Raw genomic sequence first — 12265 nt, forward strand, 5'->3', positions numbered from 1 at the left:
TAGTGTATATACCTTATCAAATTACTCCAAATATATGTTATATACTGTACAAAAAAATCAAAGTGCACCAAATATATATTATATACAGTAGATAAAATATCAAATTACACCAAATATATATTATATACTGTACATTAAATATCAAAGTACACCACATATATATTATATACTGCACGTAAAATAGCAAAGTACACCAAATATATATTATATATTTACATAAAATATCAAAGTAACCCAAATATATACTATTTACTGTACATAAAATATCAAAGTACACCAAATATATATTGTATACCATACATAAAATATCAAAGTACACCAAATATATAATATCTTTTGTATATAAAATATCAAAGTACACCAAATATATATTATATACTTACATAAAATACCAAATACACCAAATATATATTATGTACTGCACATAAAATATCAAACTACACCAAATGTATATTATATACTGTACATGAAATATGAATGTACACCAAATGAATATTATATACTATACATAAAATATCAAATTACACCAAATATGTATTATGTACTGTACATAAAATATCAAAGTACACCATATATGTTATATACTGTACATGAAATATGAATGTACACCAAATGAGTATTATATACTGTACATAAAATATCAAAGTACACCAAGTATACATTATAAACTGTACATAAAATATCACAGTACACCAAATATATATTATATACTGTACATAGAATGTCACAGTACCGCAAATATATATTATATGCTGTACATAAAATATCAAAATACACCAAATATATATTATATACTTACATAAAATATCAAATTTTACCAAATATATATTATATACTGCACATAAAATATCAAAGTACACCAAATTTATATTATATGCTTTCTTAAAATATCAAAGTACCCCAAATACGTATTATATACTGTATATAAAATATCAAAATACAGTAAATATATATTATATACTGTATATAAAATATCAAAGTATACCAGATATATATTATATACTGTACATAAAATATGAAAATACTCTTAATATATCTTATATTCTGTACATAAAATATCATAGTACAGCAAATATGTATTATATACTGTACATAAAATATCAAAGTACACCATATATATTATATACTGTACATGATATGTGAATGTAGAACAAATGAATATTATATACTGTACATAAAATATGAAAGTGCAGCTAATATATATTATGTACTGCACGTAAAATATCAAATTACACCAAATATATATTATAAACTGTACCTGAAATATGAATGTACACCAAATGAATATTTTATACAGTACATAAAATATCAAAGTACACCAAATATGTATTATATACTGTACATAAAATAACAAAGTACACCATATATATTATATACTGTATATGAAATATGAATGTACACCAAATGAATATTATGTACTGTACATAAAATATCAAAGTACACAAAATATATATTATATACTGCACAAAAAATATCAAAGTACACCAAATATATATTATATACTTACATTAAATATCAAAGAAGTACACCAAATACTTATTATATACTGTACATAATATATAAATGTACAGCAAATATATATTATATACTGTACATAAAATATCAAAGTACACAATGTATGTATTATATACTGTACATAAAGTATCAAAGTACATCAAATATATATTATATACCATATATAAAATATCTAATTGCCCCAAATATATATTATATAGTGTATATACCTTATCAAATTACTCCAAATATATGTTATATACTGTACAAAAAAATCGAAGTGCACCAAATATATATTATATACAGTAGATAAAATATCAAATTACACCAAATATATATTATATACTGTACATTAAATATCAAAGTACACCACATATATATTATATACTGCACGTAAAATAGCAAAGTACACCAAATATATATTATATATTTACATAAAATATCAAAGTAACCCAAAAATATACTATTTACTGTACATAAAATATCAAAGTACACCAAATATATATTGTATACCATACATAAAATATCAAAGTACACCAAATATATAATATCTTATGTATATAAAATATCAAAGTACACCAAATATATATTATATACTTACATAAAATACCAAATACACCAAATATATATTATGTACTGCACATAAAATATCAAACTATACCAAATGTATATTATATACTGTACATGAAATATGAATGTACACCAAATGAATATTATATACTATACATAAAATATCAAAGTACACCAAATATGTATTATGTACTGTACATAAAATATCAAAGTACACCATATATGTTATATACTGTACATGAAATATGAATGTACACCAAATGAGTATTATATACTGTACATAAAATATCAAAGTACACCAAGTATACATTATAAACTGTACATAAAATATCACAGTACACCAAATATATATTATATACTGTACATAAAATATCACAGTACCGCAAATATATATTATATGCTGTACATAAAATATCAAAATACACCAAATATATATTATATACTTACATAAAATATCAAAGTTTACCAAATATATATTATATACTGCACATAAAATATCAAAGTACACCAAATTTATATTATATGCTTTCTTAAAATATCAAAGTACCCCAAATACGTATTATATACTGTATATAAAATATCAAAATACAGTAAATATATATTATATACTGTATATAAAATATCAAAGTATACCAGATATATATTATATACTGTACATAAAATATGAAAATACTCTTAATATATCTTATATTCTGTACATAAAATATCATAGTACAGCAAATATGTATTATATACTGTACATAAAATATCAAAGTACACCATATATATTATATACTGTACATGATATGTGAATGTAGAACAAATGAATATTATATACTGTACATAAAATATGAAAGTGCAGCTAATATATATTATGTACTGCACGTAAAATATCAAATTACACCAAATATATATTATAAACTGTACCTGAAATATGAATGTACACCAAATGAATATTTTATACAGTACATAAAATATCAAAGTACACCAAATATGTATTATATACTGTACATAAAATAACAAAGTACACCATATATATTATATACTGTATATGAAATATGAATGTACACCAAATGAATATTATGTACTGTACATAAAATATCAAAGTACACAAAATATATATTATATACTGCACAAAAAATATCAAAGTACACCAAATATATATTATATACTTACATTAAATATCAAAGAAGTACACCAAATACTTATTATATACTGTACATAATATATAAATGTACAGCAAATATATATTATATACTGTACATAAAATATCAAAGTACACAATGTATGTATTATATACTGTACATAAAGTATCAAAGTACATCAAATATATATTATATACCATATATAAAATATCTAATTGCCCCAAATATATATTATATAGTGTATATACCTTATCAAATTACTCCAAATATATGTTATATACTGTACAAAAAAATCGAAGTGCACCAAATATATATTATATACAGTAGATAAAATATCAAATTACACCAAATATATATTATATACTGTACATTAAATATCAAAGTACACCACATATATATTATATACTGCACGTAAAATAGCAAAGTACACCAAATATATATTATATATTTACATAAAATATCAAAGTAACCCAAAAATATACTATTTACTGTACATAAAATATCAAAGTACACCAAATATATATTGTATACCATACATAAAATATCAAAGTACACCAAATATATAATATCTTATGTATATAAAATATCAAAGTACACCAAATATATATTATATACTTACATAAAATACCAAATACACCAAATATATATTATGTACTGCACATAAAATATCAAACTATACCAAATGTATATTATATACTGTACATGAAATATGAATGTACACCAAATGAATATTATATACTATACATAAAATATCAAAGTACACCAAATATGTATTATGTACTGTACATAAAATATCAAAGTACACCATATATGTTATATACTGTACATGAAATATGAATGTACACCAAATGAGTATTATATACTGTACATAAAATATCAAAGTACACCAAGTATACATTATAAACTGTACATAAAATATCACAGTACACCAAATATATATTATATACTGTACATAAAATATCACAGTACCGCAAATATATATTATATGCTGTACATAAAATATCAAAATACACCAAATATATATTATATACTTACATAAAATATCAAAGTTTACCAAATATATATTATATACTGCACATAAAATATCAAAGTACACCAAATTTATATTATATGCTTTCTTAAAATATCAAAGTACCCCAAATACGTATTATATACTGTATATAAAATATCAAAATACAGTAAATATATATTATATACTGTATATAAAATATCAAAGTATACCAGATATATATTATATACTGTACATAAAATATGAAAATACTCTTAATATATCTTATATACTGTACATAAAATATCAAAGTACAGCAAATATGTATTATATACTGTACATAAAATATCAAAGTACACCATATATATTATATACTGTACATGATATGTGAATGTAGAACAAATGAATATTATATACTGTACATAAAATATGAAAGTGTAGCTAATATATATTATGTACTGCACGTAAAATATCAAATTACACCAAATATATATTATAAACTGTACCTGAAATATGAATGTACACCAAATGAATATTTTATACAGTACATAAAATATCAAAGTACACCAAATATGTATTATATACTGTACATAAAATAACAAAGTACACCATATATATTATATACTGTATATGAAATATGAATGTACACCAAATGAATATTATGTACTGTACATAAAATATCAAAGTACACAAAATATATATTATATACTGCACAAAAAATATCAAAGTACACCAAATATAGATTATATACTTACATTAAATATCAAAGAAGTACACCAAATACATATTATGTACTGTACATAATATATAAATGTACAGCAAATATATATTATATACTGTACATAAAATATCAAAGTACACAATGTATGTATTATATACTGTACATAAAGTATCAAAGTACATCAAATATATATTATATACCATATATAAAATATCTAATTGCCCCAAATATATATTATATAGTGTATATACCTTATCAAATTACTCCAAATATATGTTATATACTGTACAAAAAAATCAAAGTGCACCAAATATATATTATATACAGTAGATAAAATATCAAATTACACCAAATATATATTATATACTGTACATTAAATATCAAAGTACACCACATATATATTATATACTGCACGTAAAATAGCAAAGTACACCAAATATATATTATATATTTACATAAAATATCAAAGTAACCCAAATATATACTATTTACTGTACATAAAATATCAAAGTACACCAAATATATATTGTATACCATACATAAAATATCAAAGTACACCAAATATATAATATCTTATGTATATAAAATATCAAAGTACACCAAATATATATTATATACTTACATAAAATACCAAATACACCAAATATATATTATGTACTGCACATAAAATATCAAACTACACCAAATGTATATTATATACTGTATATGAAATATGAATGTACACCGAATGAATACTATATACTATACATAAAATATCAAAGTACACCAAATATGTATTATGTACTGTACATAAAATATCAAAGTACACCATATATGTTATATACTGTACATGAAATATGAATGTACACCAAATGAGTATTATATACTGTACATAAAATATCAAAGTACACCAAGTATACATTATAAACTGTACATAAAATATCACAGTACACCAAATATATATTATATACTGTACATAAAATATCACAGTACCGCAAATATATATTATATGCTGTACATAAAATATCAAAATACACCAAATATATATTATATACTTACATAAAATATCAAAGTTTGCCAAATATATATTATATACTGCACATAAAATATCAAAGTACACCAAATTTATATTATATGCTTTCTTAAAATATCAAAGTACCCCAAATACGTATTATATACTGTATATAAAATATCAAAATACAGTAAATATATATTATATACTGTATATAAAATATCAAAGTATACCAGATATATATTATATACTGTACATAAAATATGAAAATACTCTTAATATATCTTATATACTGTACATAAAATATCAAAGTACAGCAAATATGTATTATATACTGTACATAAAATATCAAAGTACACCATATATATTATATACTGTACATGATATGTGAATGTAGAACAAATGAATATTATATACTGTACATAAAATATCAAAGTACACCAATTATGCGTTATATTCTGTACATATAATATCACAGTACACCAAATATATATTATATACTATACATAAAATATCACAGTACACCAAATATATATTATATACTGTATATAAAATATCAAAGTACACAAAATATGCATTATATACTGTACATTAAATATCAAAGTACCCCAAAATATGTTTTATATACTGTACATTTAATATCAAAGTACCCCAAAATATGTTTTATATACTGTACATAATATATCAAAGTACCCCAAATATGTATTATATGCTGTACATAAAATATCAAAAGACCCCAAATATATATTATATACTGTACATAAAATATTAAATTAACACAAATATGTATTATATAGTGTACATAAAATAACAAAGTACCCCAAATATGTATTACATACAGTACATAAAATATCAAAGTACCCTAAATATGTATTATGTACCCTAAATGAAATATCAAAGTACACCGAATACGTATTATATACCGTAGATTAAACATCAAAGTACTCCGCATACGTATTATATACCGTATATAAAATATCAAAGTACACCAAATACGTACTGTATACCATACCTAAAATTTCAAAGTACACCGAATACGTATTATATACTGTACATAAAATATCAAAGTACACCGAATACGTATTATATACCATACATAAAATATCAAAGTACACCAAATATATATTATATACTGCACATAAAATATCAAAGTACACCAAATATATATTATATACTGCACATAAAATATGAAAGTACACCAAATATTTATTATATACTGTACATAAAATATGTGATCATGTTGGTGCTAAATTCCAGGAACTGGTGCTGACAGGAAATTATGTTCCCATCACTGTTCGGGGTGATTGGACCTTGGTAAGTGTCGTCCTAATGACATACCAATCCTGTGACTCCCTGCAGTTACCACAGTTTTCTGAATCTGGTGACCCTCTACCTCTTCCTCAGCTTTCCTCTCCCACTTGGCTTTCGTTATCTGCTCAGCCTCTTCCCTTGCCTACTTTTCCTCCACCTGATGATGTTGAGGATTCAATATCTAACTCCGGTGACTTTGGCTTAACGTTCCCCCTGATGATCTTATTTCTTTTCATGAAGAGCCAGTATTTGTAGCTCCCACAGCCCCGACTTGGACAGCCTGGGACCATATCTACACTAACTCTTCCCTCTCCAACTCTTTGCAGTCTTAGCCTCCAGAGCCATCTAATCACTCTAGGGCCAAACCACAATTTACCTGTAATTCAGCAAGTCCTCCCCCATCCACTGCAGCCCCTCATCCTCCTGTAATTTTGGTCCCTCAACCGGTCACTTCGCCATCCACTCAACCTGCTTCTCTGTACCCTTCTTCACACATGGATGCCCCTGCCACTCTGGTTGCACAGGATTGGGCCAATAATCACCAGTATGTTTCTACCTCTTCTGCTCCCCCAATGCCCCTTTCTCACACTCTTATACCAGTCCGACCTCCTCAACCTCAGTTTGCCTTATCTACACATACTTTTTCTGTCACTTATATGCCAACTCCATCTCATGTGCCTGTTCTTGAAACTTTCATGCAATGCTTATTACTCCAGAATAAAGAAACAAGTGGATTAGAGGCGTGGGCTTATCCAGTTGTGCTGGAATCTCCTAATGCTCAAGGGGTACAAGTGTGTCGATATGTGCCACTCAATCTTACCTTTTTAAAAGAATTCAAGGATGCTTGTACCTCTTGGCAAAAGCTGTTCTAACTCCATCTCAGCATTTACAATTCCTTACCTGGTGGTCAGAGGAGGCCTGTCTACAGGCTCAGCTAAATCAGGCTGATGGCATTCTAATTACTCAGGCTCATTTCACAGGCTCCAATAATTACTCTGACACTACCACCCAATTAGGCTTTGATGCTCTCACCATGGAACAAGTAACAAAGGTGTGTATGAGAGCTTGGGATAAATTTCACACCCTAAGCCAAGCTCCTGTTTCTTTTACTACTGTTAAACAGGGTCACAATGAATTTCATCCTGATTTTTTGGCTAAATAACAAGATGCTGTTCAAAAATCTGTCTCTGATGAGCACGCTCAAGGTATTCTCCTTCAAATGTTAGTTTTTGAGAATGTGAACCATGAGTGTATAATGGCCATGCGTTCCATCCAATGACAAAATTTACCTGATCATGAGGTTTTGCCTGCATATATTAAAGCTTGTGAAGGCATTGGATCAGAGACCCACAAAGCTATTCTGTGGGCACAGGCCATGAAGGACGGCAACTAAACTGGCTTGACTGATTCTTTTCTTGGAGCCTGCTATAATCGTGGTCTACTTGTTCATACTCAAAACATTTGCAGTGTTTAAAACTTAAAAGCGACCATGCCAGCTCACCAAACTTGGCCAAATGCTCCTGCTACTGTTTGCCCTCATTATCATAAAGGTAAACATTGGGCAAGTACTTGCCACTCTAAGTCTGATACAGATGGAAATCCCTTGCCACATAATCAGAGAAATGGGAAGCAGAGCTAGTCCCAGGCCCCAATATCAAATGGCACACCTCAGACGCAGACCAATGTTGCATTTCTGATTGAAGCGGTCCTAACGCAGCCCCCAGTACAAACAAATTTACCTACAGCAAACCCAGATGGGTCCCAGCCTCTTCTTCTGTCACAGCTTGTCTACCTCCACAGTAGAGGGCAGGGTGGTTGATCTCCATAGTACCATTCCTCTAAATTTACTACCTAATTCTTTTCTTTTAATTGTCCCCACAGGGGTCACTGGCCCTTTACCTCAAGGTTCCATGGGCCTGGTGTTAGGTAGGACATCCACCTCTGCTAAAGGTATCATAGTTCCTACTGGTCTCATTAATTCTGATTCCTCTGATGAGATTAAACTTATGGTGTCTGCCAAAGTTCCTGTTTCCATTCCCATTGGTGAGTCAATTGCTCAATTACTTTTATTACCTAATATTGTTTTAAACAAAGGAGATAAGACAGGGGGCTCTGGGATGGGTTCCCACAGTGAAAAACCCGCTTATTGGATTAATGTAATTTCTAAACAATGGCCCACCTGCACCATACACATTCAAGGAAAAAGGTTTGAGGGCATAGTAGATACTGGGGCTGATGTTTCTATTATTTCCTCTAATGTATGGCCTTCCTTCTGGCTTAAACATCCCACTAACATGGGATAAGTAGGGGTTGGAAAAGCTGATGAAGTTCACCAGAGCACATTTATCTTGCCTTGCACTGGCCCTGATGGTCAAAAGGTACAATTCAGCCTTATATCACACCAATCCCCATTAATCTTTGAGGCAGAGATTAGCTGGCACAATGGGGGGCTGCAATTAATATTCCACATAACTCTTATAGTGTTCCCAGTCAATATATAATGGAAAACATGACATTTGTTCCTGGAATCGGTCTCGGTCCAAAACAAGAAGGAATTACTAAACCTCTTCAAGCCACTATAAAAAAAGACAAGGCTGGTTTAAAATCATAATTCAACCACTCCTCATGCTCAATTACATTTAGCATTGTTTACTTTAAACTTTCTAAATGTTCCTAAAGACAATACCCTGACTATAGCTGAACACCATTATACAGGCTAAAAATTCTCCTAAATGAAAGCAAGCCAGTGTTATGGAAAAACTCCCAGATCAATACCTGGGAATCTGGAACAATTATAACATGCGGAAGAGGATATGCTTTTGTTTCACCAGGAGATCATCAGTCACCGGTCTGATTGCCCACTAGAAGACTTTAACTTCGTGTGACTACTGACAAAACCACAGGGAAGAGACGTCCGCGTCAGAGACCACCCTCCTACCTGGTGAGATCTGTGCCGACTTCTCAAAAACTGGCATGCCAAATCAAAATGGGTCTGGTTCAATCCTCCCTAATGGCAACGGAGATCCCTCTAACTAATCCCACTTCTCCTAATTCCCTTTCTTTTTCTCCTTATGAACCTAAAAATCTCACCATTTCTATTAGCCTGAAAATAACGTCCCTCTGTTCTTCTCTTCCTCCTTCAGCACTGGATCTCGCTTCCAATAGGTTTCGTTTAATAATTCTCTTCTTTATACTTTCTGTGTCACCAGTTTCCCCTCAAACTGAATGATCTGCTTCACAGAATTATTCTTACTGGGCTTAAGTGCCTCTTCCTCCACTTATTCAACCTCTCACCTAAATGGATGCTCCTGTGGAAATCTAAAGTAATGATATACCTGTGTATATATGTGTGTGTGTGTGTGTGTGTGTGTGTGCGCGCGCGCGCATGTATCGGGGGAACCCACCTGCAATATTTCAATGTAAGTTCTTTTTATTTTCCATAAGTGTTGGCCGGCTGAGAAATAAAGAGAAAGAGTAAAAAAAGAGGAATTTTACAGCTGGGTCATGGGGGGTGACGTCACATATCAGTAGGACTGTGATGCCCCATAGCTACAGATGACTGTTGTCCCACTCAACCAGGAGAAGAAAGCACTGCATTTAGTTATTATGGGTTATAAGTACCCTCCCCTGTGCCTCACACATGCACCTGGTAGTATCCATTTAGAAACTCAAGTCTGGGCTGCTTATCTTCCGGAGATATTAGCTACAGGGGAATGGGGACATTTGGTCTCCAGCATCTCCCTTTCTTCTTTAAGACAAATGAAAAGGGGAGTAATAGGAGATACCCCACACCATCAATATAAACCTGTAGGAAAACAATGTCCTAAAAATTTTGAGTGCCCATCTAAAACTTTAAATTGGGAAGATTGTGTTCACTCACATGCAGTATTATTAAAAAATGACTCATGGTTTAGTAATAGAGTGGGCACCAAAGGGCTATTTAAAAAACAATTGCTCCTCTGATGGAAGGGAATGCCTGGAGGCTACTTATTTTATTTCTTATTGGGAGGAAGAGGATCATCATCCTACTTTGCATAGGAGGTTCAGCTCATTCTTTCCCTTAAAATGGGAAGATAAGGGCATTACTCACATGAGGCCTCATATGATATTCCCCTTTCTGAGCCCAGAACACTCAGAACTTTGGAAACTGGATATTGCCATGTCCAGACTGCGAGTATGGGAAGGATAAATTTTCTGTCTGTTGTCCCAATTACTTCCCCTCGCGTCCGTGATTATGAACCCCACGATAAATCCCGTTTGAACCCTTTTCCTCTGTGTGATGCCGATCCCCTTTTATGGGACTCCAATTGGCAATATGATGATTCTTCTCAACCCAGGTATGCTCCTCTACCTCTTCAGCATCCCCAGGCACCTTGGATTGCTTCTTTATGGCAGAGAACACTGGGAGTGGCCACAGCCACTCCTTTCCCTTAGTATCAGTGTAGATTCAAACATTCTGCTTTTTTTACCTCCAAGTTGTATTTTTCTATACAGTGTTGTGTTAAGCTTCCTTACATGCTGTTAGTGGGAAATATCAAAATTTGGACAAACAATAAAACTGTCCAATGCATTAATTGTCATTTATACACTTGTGTTCACTTGTGTTTTGACTCCAGGAAAAGTAGAATGTTAGTTTGAGATCGAGAAGGAATCTGGATACTGGTAACTTTACCCAGACCTTGGGAATCTTCCCCCTCAGTACATTTAATTAATGAAGTGTTACAATGAATTCTCAAAAGATCTAAGAGATTTGTTTTCACTTCATTTGCTGTGATCATGGGCCTAATTAGAGTCACTGCACTGGCCACCACTGCTGGAGTGGCATTACACCAATCTATTCAAACAGCTCATTTTGTCAATGATTGGCAAGTCAATTCCATGCAAATGTGGAATTCTCAACAAGGCATTGATCAAAAATTAGCTAATCAAATTAATGATTTAAGACAGTCTGTTATTTGGCTTGGAAATCGGCTAATGAGTCTCGAACATCACATGCAAATGCAGTGTGATTTGAATACTTCTGATTTCTGTATCACACCATATTCCTACAATGAGACTGATCATTC

This window comes from Gorilla gorilla, chromosome 3 (assembly GCF_029281585.2).
Source record: "Gorilla gorilla gorilla isolate KB3781 chromosome 3, NHGRI_mGorGor1-v2.1_pri, whole genome shotgun sequence".
Classification (NCBI taxonomy): Eukaryota; Metazoa; Chordata; class Mammalia; order Primates; family Hominidae; genus Gorilla; species Gorilla gorilla.